The sequence below is a fragment of the Tursiops truncatus genome, chromosome 6 (genome assembly GCF_011762595.2).
Source record: "Tursiops truncatus isolate mTurTru1 chromosome 6, mTurTru1.mat.Y, whole genome shotgun sequence".
NCBI classification, from domain to species: Eukaryota; Metazoa; Chordata; class Mammalia; order Artiodactyla; family Delphinidae; genus Tursiops; species Tursiops truncatus.
Genome location: NC_047039.1, coordinates 49,071,779 through 49,097,437, shown reverse-complemented (window position 1 = coordinate 49,097,437; position 25,659 = coordinate 49,071,779). Strand labels below are relative to the sequence as shown.

Sequence of the window (25,659 nt, the reverse complement as noted above, 5' to 3'; positions counted from 1 at the left end):
TTTTTTTTTATCTTAAATTAAAAAAAATAAAGTAAAATTCTTCCTTAGAAGGAGGCATAAGAAATAGAAAGGCATACCATGTTCCTTTTTAGATAAGGAGACTCAGCATCATAAAGGTATCAGTTTTACCTGAATTAAACTATAAATGTAACGTGATACTTGTAAAAAATGCTACTGTAAAATTATCATGAATTTTTTATGGAGAAATAATCAAGTATAGCTTTAAAAAATATAAAGAAGGATCATAAGGTAGTTAGCCCTGACAGATATTAAACACATTTAAAAATCTTTAGTATTTAAAACAGTGTGTTACTGGTTCTGTGACTTTGAAAATATTAGAAAAAAAATAAATTAGAAAGACAGGGAATATGCTGCAGAAAATCCTATTTAACTAAATTTAGACACTTGCCCCTTGCAGTGTTCCAAATGCTCTTGAATCTGCTAATGCCTTGCAGTCAGCTGGTTATGTCACTTGATTATCCTTTTGTTAATCCTGGCTCTTGCCCTGACCTGAACGAAGCCAGTTACTTTATCCTGCCCTTAGAAATCGCTTAGGACTGGGACAGAAGACAACCCAGCCGTCTTTACTAAATCCTTCAAGGTGTGTATACATTAGACATTGGCAGGAACCTCAAGCTCTTCAAAGAAGACTCAACCCAGATGAAATGTGGAGGTAGCCTGGGTGTGTCCAGAATTCCTGATCCTTTGCCAGATGAAAATCAGCTACATTCTATGCGTAGGGAAATTTTTTAAGGATTTTGTGGCTCAGAAAAAAAAACATTTTTTTAAACAACTAGACTAAGTGAACCTCTTTTCATGAAGATATTTAAGATGCTGTGAGACCAACTAATTATGAGATTGATCAAGGTTGAATCTTGATACTCATAATGATAAATGTGACTTTTAAAATGAGTGTGACTGTTTAGAATAACATGTGCTGGTTTCATCCAATTTGTAAATTTCAGATTTTAAGTAAAGCTTAGAATTGTATTATTTGAGAATTTACACCTTTTTATTTTGGAGTTAAGGGACTCTGGGCCACTCAGTAGGGCCTGGATTCCAGATCTCCCAATCCCCATGCTTGTGCCCTTTCTATAGGATCATACTTCTTTTCACACCTTTAAATTAGGTATCTTCATTTCCTTAGAATGTGTGCTGAAGTTTTCAGAAGGGCATGATAGACGTGAATGTAGTTTTATGGTGTCTTAATGTAAATGTTTTCTCCACATTGCCTGTGATGCTAGCACTTTTTCATGAACTTTCCTATGCTCTAAGTTGCTGCCAGATGCAGCAGGAACAATTGCTATTCCTAAGGAAACCCATAGCTCACTTTATTTTCCTCTTACCTTTTCTTACCCTGGTAAACTTTCATGGTCATTTAGCTCTGTCATAAGAATGAAAGGATGCAGTGAGTTTAATCTTTCCTGTGTTCAGTTATATGGTCCACACTGTTTGTGTCTTCATTCCAGTTTTTTTTTGTGTGTGTGTGTGAATGGAAAGTTTTATTTATGAAGGAAGATCTGCATCTTTTTTTTTTTCCCCCTCCCAGCTTCAGATGTCTCATAGATGGGCAGCTCAAGTCACTAGGATCTTCCTCATTTGTCCCTCTCTTCCTGATGTCTAAGGCTAATCTTATACTGTTAAAATGAATAATGACATAAAAAATAGAATCCTGCTTCCTATATAGGAGAGACTTAATTAAGAGCCAGAGAAGGCTAGAGAAAGCTGCTGTAGGGTTTTGCCTCAACAAAGTAGTAAGTGTTGAAAGGAAATGCAAGCAGTGTGCTTTGGTAAGAGAATTGTAGCATGTCAGGGTAACAAGGGACTTTTAGGCAACATCTGTGTATAACGATGTGACGTGTAAAGCCCCCCCAACTGCTGACCAGTGGTCAGCCAACCGTTTGACCCACGCTGAAGACCAGAAACTTGTGAGTACAGCTAGAATGACAGAAAGAACCTTGGCTTTTGGTAGGTCTCTGCATCCTGACTGCAACACATGTGCTCTGTTACCTTGGGCAAAACCGTCTCTCATCCTCAGTTTCTTTATTGTAATCTCATTAGGCTGTTACGAGAATTCAGTGAGATCACAATAACTATTATTCTCAGCTAGTCCGTACTCAGAAGCAGAGCTGAAGATATCTTCTCGTTCTCATCTCTTGGTTCTGAGTGTACCTCTTGGGGCTATGCAGAATGTGTTTGTAATCTCAGGACCTAACCTCTATGGTTTAATTTAATAATTTCAGATCTCACCTCTCCCTAGGGCTGTTTGTTGTCCTTTGTGTATTGGAAAGCTGTGTAATGGAAGGACAGATGCACACAAAACATTGGTAAGCAGGTGGCACCTTAGAGCATTCTCTGTGATCTACCTATATCCTACTGCGTTATGCTGAGTTTATGCTACACAGACAGTCTCATTTGTGAACTTGGTGTGTTTATGAACAGAAGCTTAAGTTAAATTTAACTGTTTCACTCATCTACTGATGTGGAAAATTGTTCACTTTCTGGAGAATATACTGTATACATATGTTCAGTCAGAGGAGAGTGAGTGCTATCATTGGCATCAAACATTTACTTTACAGCTGTTAGAACTTAACCCTAAATCCTTACCCATAAGATATAAAGCACAGCCTATACATAAGTCTTTTCCACTTGATATTGATCATCGAAATCCTGTCCCAACACAACAGGTGATAAAGTAACCCCATAGACATATATGATCTCACACATACCCATCACATGTATTTACTCTTTACATTCCAAATACAGGGTGAGACCTGGAGAGATACATTTTCACGTTTGTCCTCTTAGAAGCATGTGGCTTTTATGCATGCTGTCCCCATCGTGTTAAGTAGAGTGTACAAAGATAATTCAGCAGAACTTTATCTCTGGGCATCTCAATTCTGAATGGTCTGTGATTCAGGGGTGCCCTCAGGGCCTCTGAGATGGCTCAAAAAGGGTCTGTCCCTGGATTCTGGACTATTCTTATTGTCTTGTCCTCTTTCTTCCCCTCATGGTCATCTTTGCTCTTTGCAGTTGCTGTGCCTTCTTCTTGACATTCTTATCACCACCTCTACCCCTTTGTTCTTTTTTTTTTCCCTCCTACAATTTCCCTTACACTTCAGTTTGTTTTTCATATTCAGCGATGCTGAATTTTGCTTCAGCTTAATTGATTGCCGTATGTCATACATTTGATTATTTGAGCTTCACCCTTCTTGGTCCTGTTTCATGTCAGATATTTGTTTCTAGAGAAACTCTACCTTGAGTAATTTAGGAACCCTGGAGTAGAACATATTCTCACTTGGGCTTTTAAACATGTAAAATTTGAGGATGGACCCTGTTAGATCTTGACTTCCTTAGAACCTCATCGTGTATATAGTTAGCAAATATATATGATTGTATTACATTGCACTCATAAATTAAATGTTCCCTAACCACGAGCACAGTGGTCAGGTCTCTCTGGTGGCTTAAACAGACCACTTTACTTACCCTCATGTAACTCAGATAATGAATGCCCTTTGTTGTGCTTCCAATTTGCTATGTGAAGGAGGTCCACTTCTGAGATCGGTTTTAAAAGTGTTGTTTCAAGGCTGTCTGCATGGCCCCACTTAAGAAATTAGGCTATGCAAATCCAACCTGATTACATGATTCAGGTCTAAGGAACTTCGAAGTTCATTTGAGGTTCCTGGTTACCATAGCTTTTAGATTTTACTGGAATTGAAAAACTGAATTTTAGGCTTTTTAAGTTTGATGCAAGAATTCCACTTCTGGCACCAGTATGTTTTCTTTAATTTTGAAACCTAACTGACCAGGCTATAATTTTTCTCTATATTCAGAAATTGATTCTGTGGCCTTGATATACTTTTGTTTATCAGTTTATTTCCTGCTGCCATGATTCTTACTCCTATCAAAACACTTGTTTCTAATGCAGGTAAAGTGCTAAGCCCAGAGATTCTGCTGATCTGTAATGTTCCTAATTGTGCAGGTTGAAGTGTCCCAGGGCTTGCTCATTTAGGGTCCACGGAGAATGCATTTGGCCTGGAAGAAGCTTGTTTTGTTTACATATATCTTGTGAGAGAGGTCACTCCTTTATAGTGACCTGGCATGGGCCGAGGGCACGACTCCCCTTTTAGGCCCAGCTCATCAGTAGAAAGCCCAGCAATGTGGTTTGTGACTATTATTTTTCCTGTGGCAGTGCAGTGTGGAAAGCCAGAATCTTTTTGGAAAATCTGATGTTTTTTCTTTACCAGAAAGATTCACAGAATTAAAGGAAAAAAATCCTGCAGTCGTCTAGTGTGCACAGTTCGAAACTGTCATTTATTTTAGTTTGAATTGTTGCTTCAGGAAAATGATTATCCATAATCTTTTATCAGGTTTAGCTGCATGCCGAAGTACTCTTCTAATATCTTATTCTTAGACAGTGAAACCATTTTTGCTCTGTGTATGAGTATAAAGCAGAACCTTGTTAAACATTTAATCAAGAAGTCATCCCAGATTCCTAGTCCCACATGGAAGAACATATTACTTGTGTGGCGTGTTCATAAAATCAAAGGCCCAGTCCATGCACAGATGCATGTTACTCCTCAGCAGAGAGACACCCTAGATATTAGCCTGTATCTGGTACTGTGCCTGTCATTCAGGGGAGCTGTGTATCATTGGCCTCTTTTCCCCCACTGTGCTTAGCAGGGCCCTCAGACTGCATCAGAAAGAACTTATGAAAATGGAAACTAACATGTGAATGCCTACATGTTACATATAAAAAAAGAGGTTTTCTCATTACACATATAGGTATGTGTGTGTCTAACCTATGTGCATTATACATACACACGCACACATATGTTTAACCTATATTCTGTCTCCTCTGTTACAGTGCTTACTTTACAAAACGGCAATATTTTTATTCTTTGGATAGCTGAACTGGCATTCATTCATATATGTATTAAGTTTCTACTAATGTTCTAAGCACTATGGAAAATAAAAATATGAATCTTGTTGTCAAGTAGCTTACAGCCTCCTGGGAGAGGTAGAACCATTAATATAGAGTTGAGGGATGTGCTAATAGAGATACTATATGTAAAAGGTGCTTTGGAACCTTAGAGGAAGGAGTGAAGTCCTTGGGTGGGGATCTCAGGGTAAGATGGAATTTTCTGGGAAAGACCCGCTGTGTTGAGGAATCTGAACTTCACCCTAAAGTCAGTTAGGGAACCGTTAGTGAATTTTATCCCTCAGAATGACATGGTCAGATTTGCCTTCTAGGAAGTTCACTCTGTGAACTACAATTTAAGAATGAGAGGGTAAGGTTATTCCTCAAAAAATTAAACATAAAATTACCATGTGATCCAGCAAGTCCTCTTCTGAGTAAATTCCCAAAAGAACTGAAAGTCAGGTACACCCATATTCACAGCAGTACAATTCACAATAGCCAAGAGGTGGAAGCAACCCAAAGGTCCATGGAAAGATGGACAGATAAACAAAATGTGGTCTATAGATACCACAGAATATTATTCAGCCTTAAAAAGGAAGGGCATTCTGACACATGCCGCAACATGATGAACCCCGAAGATATAACGCTAAGTGAAATAAGCCAGTCTTCGTCTGTGAAGTGTGGGGCTTCCCTGGTGGGAATAATAGCACCTGCTTCATAAAACAACAGGGCAGTCCTGAGTGATAAATGAGTCAGCTCATATAAAGTGCTTCAAAGGATGCCTGATACACGGTAACTCCTCAGGTATTAGCTGCTACTGGTAGCTGCTCCTACTTTATTTGAAGCAGTAAGAGGATAGATACAGCATATTAATCTGGGTTCTTTGACTTTGATGGGATGTCCTATTTTTAACAGTTTTATTGAGGTACAGGTGACATACAATGAGCGCACCTATTTAAAGTGCACAGTTTGCAAATGTTTGACACATGTATACATCCATGAAACCATTCATGAAATACCGAAAGTGAGAGTATCCATTGCCCCTCAGATTTTTCTCAGGCCCCTTGGTAATCACTCCCTTTCACGTCTGGCTTTATCTTTCCAGGCAACCACTGCTGTTCTTTCTCTTGCTGTGCTTAATTTGCACTTTCTAGAGTTTTATATAAAAATGGTCATACAGTATGTACTCTTTTGTCATCTGACTTATTTTAATCAGCATAATTATTGGGATGCATCCATATTCACCTATGAATAGTTCATTCCTTTATACTGCCAGATAGTATTCCACTGTATGGATATAGCACAGTTTGTTTACACATATGCACCTGTTGATGGATATTTGGAGTGCTTCCAGTTTGGGGGTATTACAGATAAAGCTTCTGTGAATATTCATCTATACGGGCAGAGATATGCTTTCTTTTCTCTTGGGTAAGTCAAGGAGTGGAATGGCTGAATCATATAGCAGTTTTATACTTAGGTTTTCAGAAAACTCCCAAACCAATTTTCAAAGTGGTTGTCCCATTTTACATCCTAGCGGTAGTACAGGAGAGCTTCTGTTGCTCCACATTCTCACCAGCGCTTGGTATGGCAGGCTTTTAAATTTTAGCCACTCTAATAGGTATACCGTGTACAGTGGTATTTAACTGTGTGGGGTTTTTTTGTTTGTTTGTTTTGCGGTACGCGCGCCTCTCACCGCTGCGGCCTCTCCCGTTGCGGGGCACAGGCTCCGGACACGCAGGCTCAGTGGCCATGGCTCACGGGCCCAGCCGCTCCGCGGCATGTGGGATCCTCCCGGACCGGGGCACGAACCCGCGTCCCCTGCATCGGCAGGCGGACTCTCAACCACTGCGCCACCAGGGAAGCCCTTAATTGTGGTTTTAATTTGTATTTCCCTAATGACTAATGATGCTAAGTATCTTTTAATGTGTTTATTTGCCATTCCTGTATTTTCCTTGATGATGTGTATTTTCACATCTTTTACCCATTTATTGGGTTGTTCGTTTTCAGTTCTGTTTTATATATGGATACAAGTCCTTTATCAGATATATGCTTTGTAAATATTTTGTCTCTGTCTATGGCTTGACTTTTCATTTTCCTAGCACTGTCTTTGGAGCAGCAGCAGATGTTAATTTTGAAGATCTAATTCATCATTCTTTTCTTTTAAAATTTGTGCTTTTGATGACATATCTAAAAAAATCATTACCTAATCCAGTATTACAAAGATTTTGTCTTATGTTTAGTTTTAGAAGTTTTATTGTTGTAGGTATTAGAGTTAGATCTCCGAACAGTTCAAGTTAATTTTTGTATATGGTGGAAGATATGGATTGAAGTTTTTTTGTTTGTTTTTGTGCATGGATATACAATTGTGATAGCACCATTGGTTGAAAACTATTCTTTCTTCACTGAATTGTCTCTCCACCTCTGTTTAAAACAATGTGTTGTCCTGTATATCTTTATTAATTTCTGGACTCTCTATTCTGTTACACTAATCTCTTTGTCTATTTGATGCCAGTACCATACTGCCTTGATTACTGTAGCTTTATAATAAATCTTGAAATCAGATAGTGTAAGCCCTTCAACTCTGTTCTTCTTTTTCTAAGTTGTTTTGGCCATCTGTGTTATTCATATTTCCATTTGGATTTTAGAATCTGCTTGTCAATTTCTACACATACACAAAAGATTGTTAGAATTTTGATTGAGATTGAGTTGAGTCTATAGGTCAATTTGGAGTGATAAGAGATCTTAACAGTATTGAGTCTTCTAACCTATGAACAAGGTTTTTATTTAGGTCTCCATTTATTTAGGTCTTTTAAAAATTCTCAGCAATGACATAGTTTCCACTGTACAGGTATTTTTTTTTGTCAGATTCATCCCCAAATGTTTTACATTTTTGATGCCATCTTAAATGGTATTTTCATTCATGGTTAGTATATAGAAATACAGTTGATTTTTGTAGGTTGACCTGAGATCCTACAACCTTGCTAAACTCACTTATTAGTTCTAGTAGCCTTTTTGGTAGATTACATTTCAGTTTCTACACAGAAAATTTTGTTACCTGTTTTCTTCTTAATTTGAATTCTTTTTCTTCTCTTTCTCATTTTATTATATAATAATAAATATCTCAGTGGCTAGAACCTTCATTACAGTGTTGAATAGAAATGTTAAGCCTGAACATCCTTGCGACTATTCTTGCTTTGTTCCTGATCATGGGAAGAATGACTTCGTTTTATTGATCATTAAGTATGATCTTACCTGTACATGAAGTGTTCAATTTGAGGGTGTTCCTTTCCACTCCTAGTTGGCTGAGGGTTTGTAGATGTTGGGTTTTGTCAAATGCATTTTCTGTATCTTATTGAGATGATTATATTATCTTCCCTTTTCAGCTTCTTATATGGTGATTGATGTTTGGAATGTTAATCTAGCCTTATATTCCTGGGATAAACGTCACTTATTAGTCCTTTAAAATTTGTAGAAAATGTAGTGATATCACCTCTCTCATTCCTAATATTGGTAATTCGTGTTCTCTTTCTTTTTTCCTGATTAACCTGCCTAGAGGGTTATCAGTTTTATTGATCTTCTCAAAGAACCTGTTTTTTGTTTTATTGATTTTTCTCTATTGTTTTTCTGCTTTTTATTTCATTGATACTTGCTTTGAACTTTATATATAAAAATATGTTATTTAACCATGTGTACATACATTTATATATGTGTGTGTATACACATATATAATATGTTTAACCATGTAGCATTTTCTGTGCTCTTCATTTTTTGTGTACATCTAGATTTCCATCTGATATCATTTATCTTTTCCCTGAAGAGCTTCCTTTAACATTTCTTCTAGGGTGGTTCTTGTGGTGATGGATTATTTTAGTTTTTGTATTTCTGAATATGTCTTTATGTTGCCTTTGCATTTGAAAGGTGTTTTCACTGAATATAGAATTTTTGGTTGACACTTTTTTCTTTTAGTACTTTTAAAGATGTTGCTCCACATTTTTTTTGTTTGTTTGTTTTATATTGTTTGTGCTGTCAACCAGAATCTTTATTCCTTTAATCCTCTGTATGTAGCATGTCTTTTTTCCTCTGGCCCACTCTTAAGATTTTTTCTTTCTTTTTTTAAACAGAAACAGACTCACAGATTTACTTATTTATTTTTAATAAATTTATTTATTTATCTTTGGTTGTGTTGGGTCTTTGTTGCTGTGCTCGGGCTTTCTCTAGTTCCGGCGAGCAGGGACTACTCTTCGTTGCGGTGCTCGGGCTTCTCTTTGTAGTGGCTTCTCTTTTTGCAGAGCATGGGCTCTAGATGCACAGGCTTCAGTAGTTTTGGCACACGGGCTCAGTTGCTGTGGCTTATGGGCTCTAGAGCACAGCCTCAGTAGTTGTGGCGCACAGGCTTAGTTGCTCCACGGCATGTGAGATCTTCCCGGACCAGGGCTTGAACCCATGTCCCCTGCATTCGCAGGCGGATTCTTAACCACTGCGCCACCAGGGAAGTCTCAAGATTTTTTTTCTTGATCATTGGTTTTGAGCAACTTGATTGTGATTTGCTTTGGTGTGGTTTTCTTCATATTTCTTATGTTTAGGGCTTTTTGAGCTTCTCAGATTTGTGGCTTCCTCAAGTTTGGAAAAATCTCAACCATTCTTCAAATCTTTTTTTTGCCCCCCACCACTCTCCTCCCCTCCACAAACTCATTATCCTTATATTAGCTCACTTGAAGTTGTCACCCAGCTCATTGGTGCTCATTTATTTACTTTTTTAGATTCATTTTTCTCTGTTTCATTTTTGAGTAGTCTCTATTGCTATATTTTAAATTCAGCAATTTCCTGCAATATTTCCTGTTAATGTCATCCAGTATGTTTTTCATTTCAGACATTGTAGATTTCATCTCTGGGAGTTTGATTAGCATTATATCTATATCTCTATATATGAAACTAATGTTTATTATTGAACATACGGAATACAATTACAATTGTTTCAATGCTCTTGTCAATTAATTATATCATGCATCAATTCTGAGTTAGATTTAACTAGTTGTTTTTTTGTATTATAGATTTTTTTGTTTGTTTCCATTTTTGATAATTTTTGGTTGTGAGATGTTGTGAATTTTATCTTATTGGTTGTTTTTATATTCTGTAAGACTTCTGGACCTGAGTTCTGGGACACAGCTAAATGACTTGGAAACAGTTTTCATCTTTTGAGTCTTTCATTTAAGATTTGCTGGGGAGGACCAGAGCAGGTGTTACAGCACCTTATTTCGCACTCCTGAGGCAAGAACTCTCTAAGTTCTCTACTCAGTGCTGAGTCAGTTATGGTTTTCCAATATTTCTGATGGGAATATACTCTGTTCCTCTCTCCATGTGAGTCTTGAATGCTGTTCCCTTTAATCTTCTTGGATGATTCTTTCAGCACTCTTGGTTAGTTTCCTTACATGCTTGCGTTGATCAGTTCTCTGCTGAATAGTCAAGGGGACCCTCTACAGATCTCCATGGTTCTCTCTCTGTGCAACTGTGCAGCTCTCTCCACTCCAGTACTCTGCCCTACAAATTCTAGCCTCCTTGTTCTCCTCAGACTCTAATCTCTGAGACTTCACCTGTGTTTTTCCTCCTTGCATTGTGGCCTGTAAAATCTCTCAAAACAGTAAGTTGGGGCAGTTGTAGGGCCCATCTCATTTGTATCCTGCCAGTCAGGGATCAGTGTCTCATTTCCTGATACCCAGTCTTGAAAACTGTTGTTTCTTATACACATGTACACACATATGCATACACATGTGCACAGGCATACATACATATCATATGGTTTGTTCGTTAATTTCAGGCAGGGGGGATAAATCAGTCTTTCTTACTCCATCTTGCTCTGGAACTAACTCTGATATATTAGTTTCTGCTGTACAGTGAAGTGAATCAGCTATATGTATGCCTATATCCCCTCCCTTTTGGACCTCCCTCCCCGCCTTCACCCCCCCCCATCTAGGTCATCACAGAGCACCGAGCTGAACTCCCTGTGCTATAAAGCAGGTTCCCACTAGCTATCTGTTTTACACATAGTAGTATATTTATGTCAAACCTAATCTCCCAGTTTGTCCCACCCTCCCCTTACCCCCCGTGTCCACATGTCTGTTCTCTACGTCCACGTCTGTATTCCTGCCCTACAAATAGGTTCATCTGTACCATTTTTCTAGATTCCACATATATATGTTAATATATGATATTTGTTTTTCTCTTTTCTAGATTACTTCACTCTGTATGACAGACTCTAGGTCCGTCCACATCTCTACATATGACCTAATTTCATTCCTTTTTATGGCTGAGTAATATTCCATTGTATATATGTACGCCATCTTCTTCTTCTTTTTTTTTTTTTGTGGTACGCGGGCCTCTCGCTGTTGTGGCCTCTCCCATTGCAGAGCACAGGCTCTGGAAGCACAGGCTCAGTGGCCACGGCCCACAGGCCCAGCCGCTCGGCGGCATGTGGGATCCTCCCGGACCGGGGCATGAACCTGTGTCCCCTGCATCGGCAGGCGGACTCTCAACTACTGCACCACCAGGGAAGCCCTACCCCATCTTCTTTATCCATTCATCTATCATTGGACATTTAGGTTGTTTCCATGTCCTGGCTATTGTAAATAGTGCTGCAGTGAACATTGGGGTACATGTGTCTTTTTGAATTATGGTTTTCTCAGGGTATACGCCCAGTAGTGGGATTGCTGGATTATACGGTAGTTCTATTTTTAGTTTTTTAAGGAAACCCCATACTGTTCTCCTTAGTGGCTGTATCAATTTACGTTCCCACCAACGGTGCAAAAGGGTTTCCCTTTTCTCCACACCCTCTCTAGCATTTATTGTTTGTAGATTTTTGATGATGGCCATTCTGACTGGTGTGAGGTGATAGTTTTGACTTGCAGTTCTCTAATAATTAGTGATGTTGAGCATCTTTTCATGTGCCTCTTGGCCATCTGTATGTCTTCTTTGGTGAAATGTCTATTTAGGTCTTCTGCCCATTTTAAAATTTTTAATTTTTTTTTTTTGATATTGAGCTGTATGAGCTGTCTGTATATTTTGGAGATTAATCCTTTGTCCGTTGCTTCATTTGCAAATATTTTCTCCCATTCTGAGGGTTGTGTTTTCGTCTTGTTTCCTTTGCTGTGCAAAAGCTTTTATGTTTAATTAGGTCCCAATTTTTTATTTTTGTTTGTATTTTCATTACTCTAGGAGGTGGGTCAAAAAAGACCTTACTGTGGTTTATGTCAGAGTGTTCTTCCTATGTTTTCCTCTAAGAGTTTTATAGTGTCTGGTCTTACATTTAGGTCTTTAATCCATTTGGAGTTTATTTCTGTGTATGATATTAGGTAGTGTTCTAATTTCATTCTTTTACATGTAGCTGTCCAGTTTTCCTAGCACCGTTTATTGAAGAGGCTGTCTTTTCTCCATTGTATGTTCTTGCCTCCTTTGTCATAAATTAGGTGACCATATGTGCGCGGGTTTACTTCTGGGCTTTCTGTCCTGTACCATTGATCTATATTTCTGTTTTTGTGCCAATACCAGACTGTCTTGATTACTGTAGCTTTGTAGTATAGTGTGAAGTCAGGGAGCCTGATTCCTCCATCTCCGTTTTTCTTCCTCAAGATTGCTTTGGCTATTCGGGGTCTTTTGTGTTTCCATACAAATAGTAATTTTTTTTTCTAATTCTGTGAAGAATGCCAGTGGTAGTTTGATAGGGATTGCATTGACTCTATAGATTGCTTTGGGTAGTAAAGTCATTTTCACAATATTGACTCTTCCAATCCAAGAACATGTTATATTTCTCCATCTGCTTATGTCATTTTTAATTTCTTTCATCTGTGTTTTATAGTTTTCTAGGTACAAGTCTTTTGCCTACTTAAGTTTATTCCTAGGTATTCTATTCTTTTTGTTGCAGTGGTAAATGGGATTGTTTCCTTGATTTCTCTTTCTGATTTTTCTTTGTTAGTGTATAGGAATGCCAGAGATTTCTGTGCATTAATTTGGTATCCTGCAACCTTACCAAATTCATTGATTAGCTCTAGTAGTTTTCTGATGGCATCTTCAGGATTTTCTATGTATAGTATCATGTCATCTGCAAACAGTGACAGTTTTACTTCTTTTCCGATTTGGATTCCTTTTATTCCTTTTTCTTCTCTGATTGCCGTGGCTAGGACTTCCAAAACTGTGTTGAATAAGGGTGGTGAGAGTGGACGTCCTTGTCTTGTTCCTGCTCTTAGTGGAAATGCTTTCAGTTTTTCACCATTGAATATGATGTTTGCTGTGGATTTGTCATATATGGCCTTTATTATGCTGAGGTAGGTTCCCTCTATGCCCATTTTCTGGAGAGTTTTTATCTGATTATCTCAGTAGATGCAGGAAAAGCTTTTGACAAAATTCAACTCCCATTTCTGATAGGATGCTTTTTGAATTGTTAGAACCTGTTAGATGAATGTTTTTCAAAGGCATCCATTGTGGTGCAATGGGAACAGTGATATAAGGCTGTGAGAGCCTCATCCTTTCTACCAATGACCATCTGTATAAGTTTTATCAAGGGATAGACTCATGGAGTCTCCTGGTTGGATGGGACTCTACAGGTTATGTGGCTGATCCTCCAGCTGATGCCTAAAACCCTTTCTGTACAGTCTCTCCTATACTCTCCCATGTTGGGCAACTTGCCTTTTAAAGGACACATTCCCTATTTAGATGTTTCTCATGGTTAGAAACTTCTTAACTTACATGAGCTAAAATCTTTCTCCCACTAACTCCCATCTAGATTTGTCTAGTGAAGTCATGTGAAATTACTCTAATCCCTTTTCCACACAATAGCCCCCCTTACATTTGAGGGCCAAGTGCCTGCTTTCTTCCCAGGGCATCTCCAGGATAAATATCTTCATCTCTGAACCTCAATTGTCTTATCTCTTGAATGTAGTTACAAAAAGGATTCCTGCATCTGTGAGTGCCTTCGTGAGTGAGATTCCATGCTAGATGCTAAGGATACAGAAGAGAATATACTGTCTCTGCCTCCCAGAAACTCACCAGGGAAGAGAAGTGAAATGATGCAGCGGAGAGATGAAAAGCCCTCTTAATAGAAGTGTGCAAAGTGTGCTGGACCCTTCACAAGATTTTAGAGAAGATTAAATTAATTAAGATATTGGAAGTATAGTCTATACCCTATAAAAGACTGTAAGTGTGTTTGGTATTACTATTAGCGGTAGTCAGAGATGTACCAATAGCTGATCTGTCCCCATTATTTTTTCTGAAGCCTGTTATGCCTCTGACCTTTTCAGTTTGAAGCTTCTGTTTGAAACCTCTGAGTTCCACATAATTAATGAGTTTGGATAGGTGATGGTGCCCACAGGGGGCTAGAAACATGCCAGTAAGTTTATCTTTCCTCCTGCTCTTGCAGGTTGTTTGGGTTCAGGGCTTGTAAAAGACAATTGTACTCAGTGATTTTTTTAAGTGAATTCAGATCTTATAAGCTAGGGACACTGTAAATCTCTGCTGATGCTTTATTGTTTAAAACTCCAGATGGTGATGGTAATACTTCAGCTTTTCTCCATATGGAGAAACAGAAGACAGCTTTCGGAAGAAAGCAGTGGCAAAATTCAGATATCGTCATTTTGTAACACTAGGTCACTCTGTGTCTCCCTCACAGGGTGTTTGAGGTTCTCATGGTGATTTTTCAAGCATCTGTTTACTTTGCCAAGCATACCGTAAATGTAAGTAAGAGGAAGAACTATATATTGATGTGACATGATGCTGAGGTTAGGGATTGCCACAATATGGCAGCATTTCTTACACTTGGGGAACTTAAAAATGCAGATTCCCAGACCCTACCTCCAAATACTCGGATTTAGCTATCTGGTGGGTGTTGGGAGAGGGGGAGAGCTGCTGCAGTGTACTTGAAATTCGTTTCTGGATAATTCTAGTACAGGTGGGCGCTGCATTGAGAAACACTGGGGGCGGAGTGCGCCTGTGATATGAGGGCAGTAAATCTTGTCCCGCCTCTGACTCTGTATTTGTTCTTGCCTCCACTAACTTTGGAGGGTCTCCTTTTTATCAGGAGTTTATATTGTGAGGAGTCAGCAAGATGAGTCAGATAGTTCCATTCTCAAAGAATCTTCAGTATAGCCTTAAGATGTCTGTAGATCCTGGTTTAGTAACTACATGACTTGGAGTGGGTTACTTTTAAGCTTAGTGATATAACCTGGATAATACAATCTACCTTTTCTTCAGGATTTTTAGGAAAACTGATTAAAGGTTAATAGGAGGACTATTATCTTCCCTAAGCTGGACAAGAACTCATTGAGTATAGCTGATATCCATTATTCAAGAGAAAACATTTCTCCATGCCATCTTGAGCATTCATTTCCTTTTGGACGTACTTTTGTTTTGTTTCGTTTTATAGTTGTAATTTAACTATTTGGCCTTTGAGTGTGCTGTAAAATGTTGGGTTACAAAAGTTCCTTCTGTTACCAAATGGCTCATCAGGATTTAGACTTCTCTGGGCCACTTCCCTTCAGAGTCTGCTAGGGCTGCTACCACCACCACTTATTGTCTTTGTAAATTAGCCGTTTTCTTCTGTCAGTAATTTCTGTTCAAATCTGATTATACCAACTAGGCTTCCACTAGGAAGTGGTAGGTGTAGGTGTATCCAGGGCACTCTAAATATAATTACTGGGTTCTTTGAGCTAGCTCATTATTTCGGCTTCATGGTGCCCCATACCCCTTTCTTTCACAGATGTCTTTAGCTAAATCACCAGTACCTGATTAGTAAACTTGCTTCAATTGTAAAAGATAGACAGTACTCTATAGTAAAAGCACATTTAAAATACACAGAAAGCAGGAAAAAAAAAACCCACCGCAACGTTTTCTGAGAGACGAAGCAAGCTTACTGCTGTGGTATAAATAAATGGTCTTTGTGGATTTCATTTGCATTATTTCTGTACCAGAGTTTTCATAATGTACCCTCAAAAATCTCACATTATATATTTCTTACTTCTTTTTTTTAACATAAAGAAAACTACCAACAACGATATATTTTTGAAAAGTAAAACATCATATGCTTTTTGTACATGCTTATAAGCCTTGCGAGAGCAAGGCCTCAAAAAATTGGGGAAAGACTCAGAATTGTTCCTCTCCAGGGAAATCTTTAGTAAAAGGTGAAAGATTTATATGATCTGAAGAGAAACCAGAGTATATTTCTTACTTTTTTGTAGCATCAATAATCAGTGTTCGAGGAGTCTTCTGGCGTTTCTCCTGACTGCCCACTTTTATTTTTTACAAACATTGAAATCTTAAATTTTTAATTAAAAAATATGAATGAGTAAATTCTCTGATTGTGTGGTATAATTAATCTCACCTAACTTTTGCCTTTATTATCACCCACATGGTACATGCTTATAAGTAGTTAATAATTGAGTCACTTCTTTCTGAATATTAACAAATGAGTCTATATGAATTTCATACACCAACTTAAATACAAAATGCCTTGATGACAGGTCTGGTTGAGAAATGTATCTCAACAATCTGTGAGATGAAAGAGTTGTTAACTTCTCATAAACTTTCAAATCATGTAGATGAGAGTTTTTTAAAAAATTGACTGTAATGAAAAGGTAGGTTTTAGGTAATATCTTTTAACACCTGAGATCAGTATTCTCTTCATATTTTCTCTCAGCACTACCTTCCTGAGGTAATTCTGCGTTCTTCCTCTCTTTGCCGGAGGATTTCTGCTACCTACGAAGACCCTTTCCAAATGTATTTCCTGGGATTTTCTCTCTCCCACAGTCAAAACTTATATGTCTTTTCCTGATTTTTCTTTAAGCGCTCTGGCCTCCATTGTTTTTGATGAGAAGTCAGCTGTTAATTTTATGTTCCACAGTGGAACAAGTTGTTTTCCTCTGGTCGATTTCAACAATATATCTTTGGCTTTCAACATTTTGATGAGTTTGGGTGTGGTTCTCTTTGAATTCATCCTACTTGGAGTTCATAGAGCTTCTTAGAAATATAGATTAGTATGTTTTTTAAAAATCAAATTTGGAACATTCTCAGCCATTATTTCTTTGAATATATTTCTGTTCCATTCTCTCTCCTTTCCTTCTGATACTTTCAGTGTGTGTATGTTCTACAGTTAATGGTGTCCAACCTTTCTGAAGCTCTTTTTATTTTTTTCTTCTTTTTTCTTTCTTTTCTTTGGATTATATAGTCTCTATTCGTCTGTTAATAAGTATCCAGTTCAAATCTGCAGAGCCACTGTACTGAATTCTTCATTTCAGTTACTGTACTTTTTAACTCCAGAGTTTCCATGTGGTTCTTTGTTGTATTTTCTATCATTTTGTTGATATTCTCTGTTTGATAAGACATTGTCATCATACCTTCCTTCACTTCTGTAAGCTTGGCTTCCTTTTGTTCTCTGAATATACTTAAAATGGCTGCTTTCAAGTCTTGTTAACTTCTGGGCACCCGTAAGTTTCTATTGCCTGTTTTTTTGCCTGTGTATGGGTCAAACTTTTCTGAGTTTTGTTTTTTTCTGTTTTTTGGGTGTTTCATAATTTTTTTGTTGAAAACTGCACATTTTAGGTAAAATATGGTAGCACCTCTGAATACTGACACTCCTTTCCCCTTCCTTTTTGGAGGAAGTTTGTTGAAGTTGGTGTTAGGTCATTTATTTATCTGTTTAGTGACTTGGCTGGACTAATTCTGTAGTCTGTTTTTCCCCACGTTATGTCCTCTGTGACTTTCTTGCTTAGGATTTTTTTTTCTTGTTTTTATTTTTGGCCTGAATTCTTAAGGGTTTTCTGTGGGTCTTTATCAACCATTTATTGATCACAGTTTGTGCTTAAGCCGCCCTAGCTACTTAGATGTGTGTGTGTGGTTTGTAGACTGCTTTCACACTTCAGGGAGTTTACAGTTTCTACCCATTTTTAGCCAGGGTCCAGTAGTTCAGAGGTCTTCTCTCCAATCTCTCCAGGGAGGGTTCAGCACTGGCTAGGCACAACGTCTTCCAGACCGCAAGGGATAAATATGATTTTATTTTTAAGCCCAACTTCCTGACTTCCTTCTAGGTTAGAGTGGCTTATTGTTTAGCCAGTGTTTTGGTCAAAGGTTTTGCTTAAACCTTTTAAGTCAGTAAGGCTTCCACATTTTGCTGATGGATCTATGTATGACTTGGGGAGTTTTCATGACTGCCCCAAGTCCCACTCTGGTTACTCCTGAGTGGGTACAGCCTAGGATATGTTCTCCCTCTTTAGGACCCTCAGGGATGAGTGTGATCCCAGGAGCACTCTTCTTGGATGTCTCTTAGGCTTTGTTAAATTTATGGCTGGTCCATCATTTTGTAATACGTGTGATACATCATGATACTTACATCTTGAAGCTACTAGGCGCATGTAATTATTTGCTTGCCACCGGAATCTCCATTGTTTTTGACAGTGTCCTTAGGCATGAACTTCTCCCTGCTGTGTCCCCCCAACAAACAGTCGATTCAGGCAGCATCCTAGAGCTCTCTGTCATTAGGGCTTCCCTCTTCTCCTGGGCAGAACCTCTGTGCCATTACATCAGCTCTTTGGGCGGGAACAGTAGCCCCCTTCTCCCTGAGTGACAGCCCCTCTCTACAAGCAGGCACTGCATGGTTTTTCAGCTTGCTTCTCTCAGTGTGGAATCTTTGCCTGATGCGTGAGCTAGGATTGCTCACTTGGTGATTGGAGCCCTAATGTTCTCAGCCTGTTGCTCCTGGGGCCAAGCCCTGCCCTGCAGGTAGAAAAGGAGTCGGGGAAGAGGATGTAGTCCTCTCAGCAGCACCTGCCCAGATTTGTGCTTCTGCATTGGAGGGTTAGGAGTGGAGGAATGGGAGACACTGGCAGCCTAGCCTGCCTCTCTCAGATGAAACCATAGCCCTAGACTAGGAGCTGGGGAGAGATAGAACCCTGTTCTTGGCTGTCTTGTCTGTTCTTGGCTAATCTACCCAGATTAGAGCTTCCATCACCTCCTCTTTTCCTGATTTTTTTCAAGGCTTTGCTGTAGGCTAAGTGATATTTAACTCATCTGGCGATTAATCCCTTGTAGTTGAATGTGCTTCTTAGGTTGTGGTTTCTTATATCTTTATGTCTCTCTCTGTTGCTAGTACCATTAACGTCATAGGAAGTACTCAGTAAATGTCCCTGGATGAATGAGTGGATGAATACCATATTTTTCAAGTGATGTGTTTATTTTTACTCAGAGTGGGTGATGTATACAATGGGGCTTTTGAGTACTTGTGAGCTCTGCCGGGTGTGGAAGTAGGTCTACACTCTGCTGACCTAGGCCAGTCATAGCCAGTCAGAACTTTCAAAATAAAAGGAGGATAAAGAACTACCACGTGGCACGTGAGTAAGAAAAGACAACCCAATAGCAGAGCAAACATCACTAGCAACCAAAAAAACAAAAAAATAGGCACATGTTATGCACAGGCAGCCCATAGAATAGGTATCCCAGTAGATCAGTTAGTGTGAAAGGATGTTCACCTTCCCTAGTAATCAGGAATATGGAAATTGAAAGCAGTATTGTAATATACATCCATAACTATCAGATTTGCAAAAATTAAGAAGTCTGACAAAACTAAATATTGAGGAAGATGTGGAGAAATGGGAATTTTGGTACACTGAAGGGGGGCTATAAATTGGTACAACTTCTTGGGAGAGTAATGTGGCAGTAATGAAATAAACTGAAGATTCATGTATCATGTGTACCTTATGACACAGTAATTTCACTTCAGGGCACATATCCTAGAGAAAACTCCTACTCATGCAGCAGGAGACACTCACAGAGGGATGCTTATTGCTGTACTGTTTGTAATAGTGAAAAGCATAAAACGACCCAAGTATACATCACTAAAAAAATAAATTTTATGTAGTCTTACAGAGGAACACTGTACAGCAGTTCAAGTGAATCGTCTGCCTCTACCTACAGCGACATCTGTAGGTTTGATGTGTGACAAGTTATGGAAGGATGGGTGCAGTATGATACCATTTATATATGCTAAAAACAGAAAATAAACCTTTACACTGTTTACAGATTTTATAGCACAGGTTTCAGCATACCATGATCTGTGGGCCAAATCTGACCCATGGCCTATGTTAGAACAACTCACTAGCTAAGAATGATGTTCATATTTTCAAATGATTGTAAAAACAAACAAAAAGCAAGCAAGCTATGGCTTTTCTCCGTAGCAGGTCAGATACGCACTCCAAGGGAAGCTTGGAGCTCTGAAAGAAAGTTTACTGTATAATAGGGAGAGTGTGCTTTAATTTAAAAAAAAAGTATGAGGCATAGAATGTATCTGATTATCTTATAAGCCTGCTGTAACAAAATACCATAGACTGAGTAATTTATAAACAACAGAAATTTATTTATCATAGTTCTGGAGGCTGGCAGTCTAAGATTTGGTGTCTGTTGAGGATCCTCTTCCTAGTTCATAGATTATCATCTTCTCACTGTTTCCCCACATGGCAGAAGGTGCTGTCTGGGGTCTCTTTTATAAGGGCACTAATCTTATTCATGAGGACTCCTCCCTTATGATCTATTCACCTACCAAGGGCCCCACCTCCTAATACTATAACATTGGAAGTTAAAATTTCAACATATGAATTTTGGGAGGATGAAAACACTGTCTATAGCACTGACCGTCAAGTCCTAACCTAGTTCTGCTTGCCACTTTACTAAAAATTTGCTACCCCCTGGTAAACATATGCTCTGTGTGTCTAGAGTCGTATTCCCTCAGCATAGCCTGGTGGATAGTTCCAGCATCCTTCCTCCAGCCTTTCTGCCCCAGGAGTTTCTTCTATGTCTTGGAATTTTAGCTTTTTCTGGGTATTGCCTGACCTATCTGGAGGCAGCCTTCAACCAGTGGAAACATGAATCAGATGACTGCCCCAGCTTCATCCAAGGAACAGTACTGAGGTGTGTTCCACATGGTTCCTCACTGGGACCACTGCAGGAGCAAGCCACATTACCCAATTCTGGAGTGTGGTAACCAGCTCCAGAACACACTTTTCTGGGCTTTGCCTTTCTCTGACCCACTCTTCCTGCTCCCTCATTCTGCTTGCTGGGACCACCATGCAAATAAACTGCTGCCACTTCATGCATGACCCAGACTCTGTTTGGGGAAGCTCCAAACTAAGACAGACACATAGACAGTAAAAGAACAAAACTGCCGTTGGGAAGGAGAGTGGTACTGTGGGGGTGGTGGAAGCAGAGGGGGGCACAGGGAGCATGAAAGGAGCTTTAATTATATTTTTACATTTTACTTATAAGTATCCACAACAAATAGGGCAGAAGGTGAGCTTTTTAAAAGCTGAGTTGTGTACAGATGGGTATTTACATTTTAGAGTTTGAAATCATGTGCCAGATTTCTATGTGAAAATAGTCTTCCTCTTAAGTTTTCTTCGGGAACCTGTTTCTCATGGTGCTTAAAATCCAGCTTCTGCCTTGACATGTTGATCATACCTTTTTGAGTGAAAGTAATTCATTATGAGAATAAAAGAAAGGCACCCATATTTAAATAGTAGAGAAAATGCACCAGAGTAATTCAATTGAAAGAGACTTCCCCTTCATTTTTTAAAAAGATACTTCACAGGATAACTTTCTCCTCTAGTAGTAGTGATGTCGAAAACCTTCTGCTGTGTTCAAGATATGCTCCTGAGCTCTAAATGACAGGTTGAGCATGCTCTGCGTTAGGAAGTATTATGTAAGAGCAGAAGGTAATTCACTCCAGAGAAACACAGTTTACAGGAACTATAAAATAACTCATTGGGAACATTTCTTTTAGATTCCAGAAAATTAAGTCCCACTGTGGGTTTTCATGCAGAGTGTAGAAAAGGGAAACAAAACCAAAACAAAAGGACAACAACAACAAAATTGTGTTCTCTAAGCCCCCTTAGAAAGCAGGATGTTTTTATTAGCATATTTGGGATTTGATGCAGGCAAGACTTCTTTCAGAAAGAAGCCATATGTTCTCTTGTGCCTGCCAGATTTGTGACAATCACGATTCTGTGGTCTTGCAAATGAAAGCAAAATGTTGTGTAGCCCTCCCAGCAGGGATGAAACCTTTTCCTAAAGCAGCATCCTTTTGTGATGCCCAGCTCTCATTTGACTGAGCTGCTTTGCGCTAAGTATATCTAGCAAAAGGTTTTAAAATTATAAATCCTCTCCTTTTACGCTCATTGCTCTTAGGATGAAGGCCTTCATTTGGCCCAAAAAGGCCTGCAGTGTCTGACTCCTGCCAGCATCTCCAACATCATCTTGGGTGCCTTTTCCTTCCCTCTCTAATCTTCATTCATGCTGGGCTCTTGGAGGAGCCATGCTTACCCCGGGACCTTTGCACATCCTCCTCCTGGTCTCTTCCTTGCCTGACAAATAAAAAGCATTCAGGGCTTCCCTGGTGGCGCAGTGGTTGAGAGTCCGCCTGCCGATGCGGGGGACATGGGTTCGTGCCCCAGTCTGGGAGGATCCCATGTGCCGCGGAGCGGCTGGGCCCGTGAGCCATGGCTGCTGAGCCTGTGCGTCTGGAGCCTGTGCTCCGCAACGGGAGAGGCCGCAGCAGTGAGAGGCCCGCGTACCGCAAAAAACAAAAAACATTCAGTAAATACTTTCCAAATGAATGATAGAGGTTAGAAAGTAGCAGAATCTTACATGGTGGTGGTGGTGGAGATGCTGTGGCAGGCAACAAGCATATAAAAAAGGCACCACTTCTGTCTAATCACCAGTGTTTTAAATGGGTATGGAATAGGCCAACTCTTCCTTTTACTCTCCTTTCTTATTTTCATCGTAGTCTTATCAGCAGTCATGCCACCATATTATCTTAATAATAATTTTTTAAAAGCTGTTTAAGTTACTGTTGGAGAATGTGTCCAGAGCTGCTGCTGATTATCCTGTATCCATATCCACTTCTTGCCATCAGACTTTGCCACCAGTAGAGGGGTATTTTGAGGGAAGGAAGAAGAGATAAGTACAATGATTGTTCAGGGGAATGATACCAAATAGAACTGAAATAGGAAAAAAATAAGCAGACCCAATTAGTGCATAGGTTGGTGTACTGACATACACTGCAGGCCAACCCTGTGCCAGGGCAGTGCTGAGCACTAGGAAACAGAGATGAACAAGACCAAGATCGCTGCCTTCTAGGAACTCTAAAACGTTGGAGAGGCATTCAGGTAGATGATGATAGTACAAAATACAACCTAACAAGTGCTGAATAGAGTTTGACCCAGTGTTACCGAACCAAACTTGGGTCCACTCGCCTGATGTGCAGCAAAGCCGAGCTGCTGACGCCAGGTTGTGGTGAAGGACATACAGTGTTTATTGCCGGGCCAGCTAAGGAGACTGGGCAGCTTATGCTCAAAAGACCTGAATTCCCCAATGGCTTTCAGGGAACGGTTTTTAAAGACAGAGTGAGGGAGTGGATCGTGGGGCACCTGATCAGCTCGTGCACTGTTCTCTGATTGGTGGATGGTGAGGTAATCCTGTGTGATCAGCTCGTGCACAATTCTCTGATTGGTGGGTGGTGAGGTAATCCTGTGAGGTCACAGGGATCAGCATTAATCAGTCCTCAGGCTCCAGCTGGTCTGGGGGCTACATGCTCATGGTCATCATGTAGTTAGCTTCTTCCACCTGGTGGAGGTTTTAGTATCTGCAAAACAATTCAAGGACATGGCTAAGGACATTATCTGTAGCCCCTGAGGAAGAACTAAAGGTTCTTGACTAACCTATTCTTATTTTGTCTTGCTTGACTGTTTTCCTTTGTTTCTGCATTTTCTCACTTTTCTGATGAAATGTGTTCTTTGGAACTCGGGGAAAGCCTAGGAGACTAAAGCTTTTCTACAAACAAGAGGCAGGTGGGGGATATGAGGGGTGGGGAGTCTGTCCTTGGGAAGGCCCTACAGTGTCTTGCTCAGTGTCACCAGGGCTGTGGGAGCACAGAGGAATTTGGACATCTTTACAGGGGAAGGTACAGGTGACCTAGTGACGATTTGATCACAGTAGGTACATAGGCACAGGAAGAGAGTTACAGATTTATTATTGAAGGACAGTAAAACCTAACTGATATTAATCAAGTCTTGTTAGTTACCAAGAAAACGCTTAGCAATGATTTTTAGCAATATAGACAGTTACGGAAAGCAAGTTAAATTTTTTAAAGAACTTTCGTACATTAAACTATCCTCTGATGTTGCAGATTGGTATCTATTGATTACCGCTAACCCAAGTAGACTCTCTCCTGGAAAGCAGGATTTTTCTTTTTTCTTTTTTTTTTTTTTTTGTGGTACGCGGGCCTCTCACTGTCGTGGCCTCTCCCGTTGCAGAGCACAGGCTCCGGACGCGCAGGCTCAGCGGCCATGGCTCACGGGCCCAGCCGCTCTGCGGCATGTGGGATCTTCCCAGACTGGGGCACGAACCCATGTCCCCTACATCGGCATGCGGACTCTCAACCACTGTGCCACCAGGGAAGCCTGGAAAACAGGATTTTTATTGAGTATGGGAATCAAGGGACCTGGGTTTCAGTCCTATCTCTGGTATGACCTGGCTGTCTGACCATAACGTATCTGTTTATCTCAACCCCACGTCGTCCTCAGTGCTCCCCACCCCTGCTCCTCTCCCTACCCTCCAGCACACACAGGTACCCATGGGATGATGTAGTCCCAACAAAAACACAGTTTTACTCCTGCAGTGCTTCTATTCTGAGGGGTGACCAGACTCCCTCCTTCCTGCAACGTCACCTCCAATTAGAATTGGAATCCCTTATTTTGCCAGAAAAACCCCAACCCCCCCCAAAGGAAAAAACATACTGCATGCCCTCATGAATGTATTCACGTTCCTCTCACATTCTCCTGCTTAACCTCTACTTGCTAACTCCATGAACTGCTATAACACAGAACTCTGGCTACGTGAGTTGATTTGATGAGAAAACTTAAGAGGTCACTTCTGAAAAATGGGTTCTCAGTATAGCATTGCATTCTGAAATGTAAGTCTCCAGCTCCTCTTTAACGGGTAACGAGTGCCCGCAGGAACACCATTTTGCTCTTTAAAGTTCCTCATCTGGGTCGATGCCATATGTATTAATGGCCTTCAAGCCTTTATTTGGCCTGGATTTTGGGACGTGTCTGTGTCTTCCTTCTACCACAAGTTAGTCCTGGGTAGACATATTTTGGAAGTCTCAACCTTACAGTCGCCATGTCTGTGATGTCACTGTGTTACTTTTAGGTAACAGAGTCACGTGGTGGTTCTTAGAGAGTAACGACACTAATCCTTTGCATTGGTGAAGTGCTTTACAGTCAACAAAGCACCTACTCAGTCATCTTATATAATCTTCATAACTGTCCTGTGACAGTTATGAATTATGTCATGAATTATGAATTATGAATTATGACAGCTTTGAATTATCCACATGTCAGAAAACTTTGAGAGGTAAAATGATTTGCCCAAGGTTATCAACCTAGAAAATAACACAGAATGTCCATCACCTTATGGATGGACAAAGAAAATAGGGTATATTCATCCAATGAAATATTATGCAACCATAAAAGGAAGGAGGTACTAATACCTGCCACACAGGGATGAACCTTGAAAACGTGATGCTAACTGAAAGAAGCCAGAAACAAAAGACCACGTCCTTATATAATTCCATTTCTATGAAATATCCAAAACAGATATTTCCATAGAGACAGAAAGTAGATTAGTGGCTGCCAGGGGGTGGGGCCTTGAAAGGA

At 39.8% G+C, this 25,659-nt stretch overlaps 1 protein-coding gene and 1 non-coding gene across 2 annotated transcripts in view; one reads left to right on the top strand and one right to left on the bottom strand.

Moving 5' to 3' along the window:
- SH3GL2 (SH3 domain containing GRB2 like 2, endophilin A1) overlaps positions 1 to 25,659 on the top strand; it is a 198,611-nt gene that overhangs the window by 102,152 nt on the left and 70,800 nt on the right. The gene's annotated exons all lie outside the window — the stretch shown is intronic.
- On the bottom strand, positions 16,006 to 16,121 carry LOC117312860 (U5 spliceosomal RNA). The gene has a single exon (XR_004527264.1). It is a non-coding gene; the product is annotated as a U5 spliceosomal RNA (small nuclear RNA).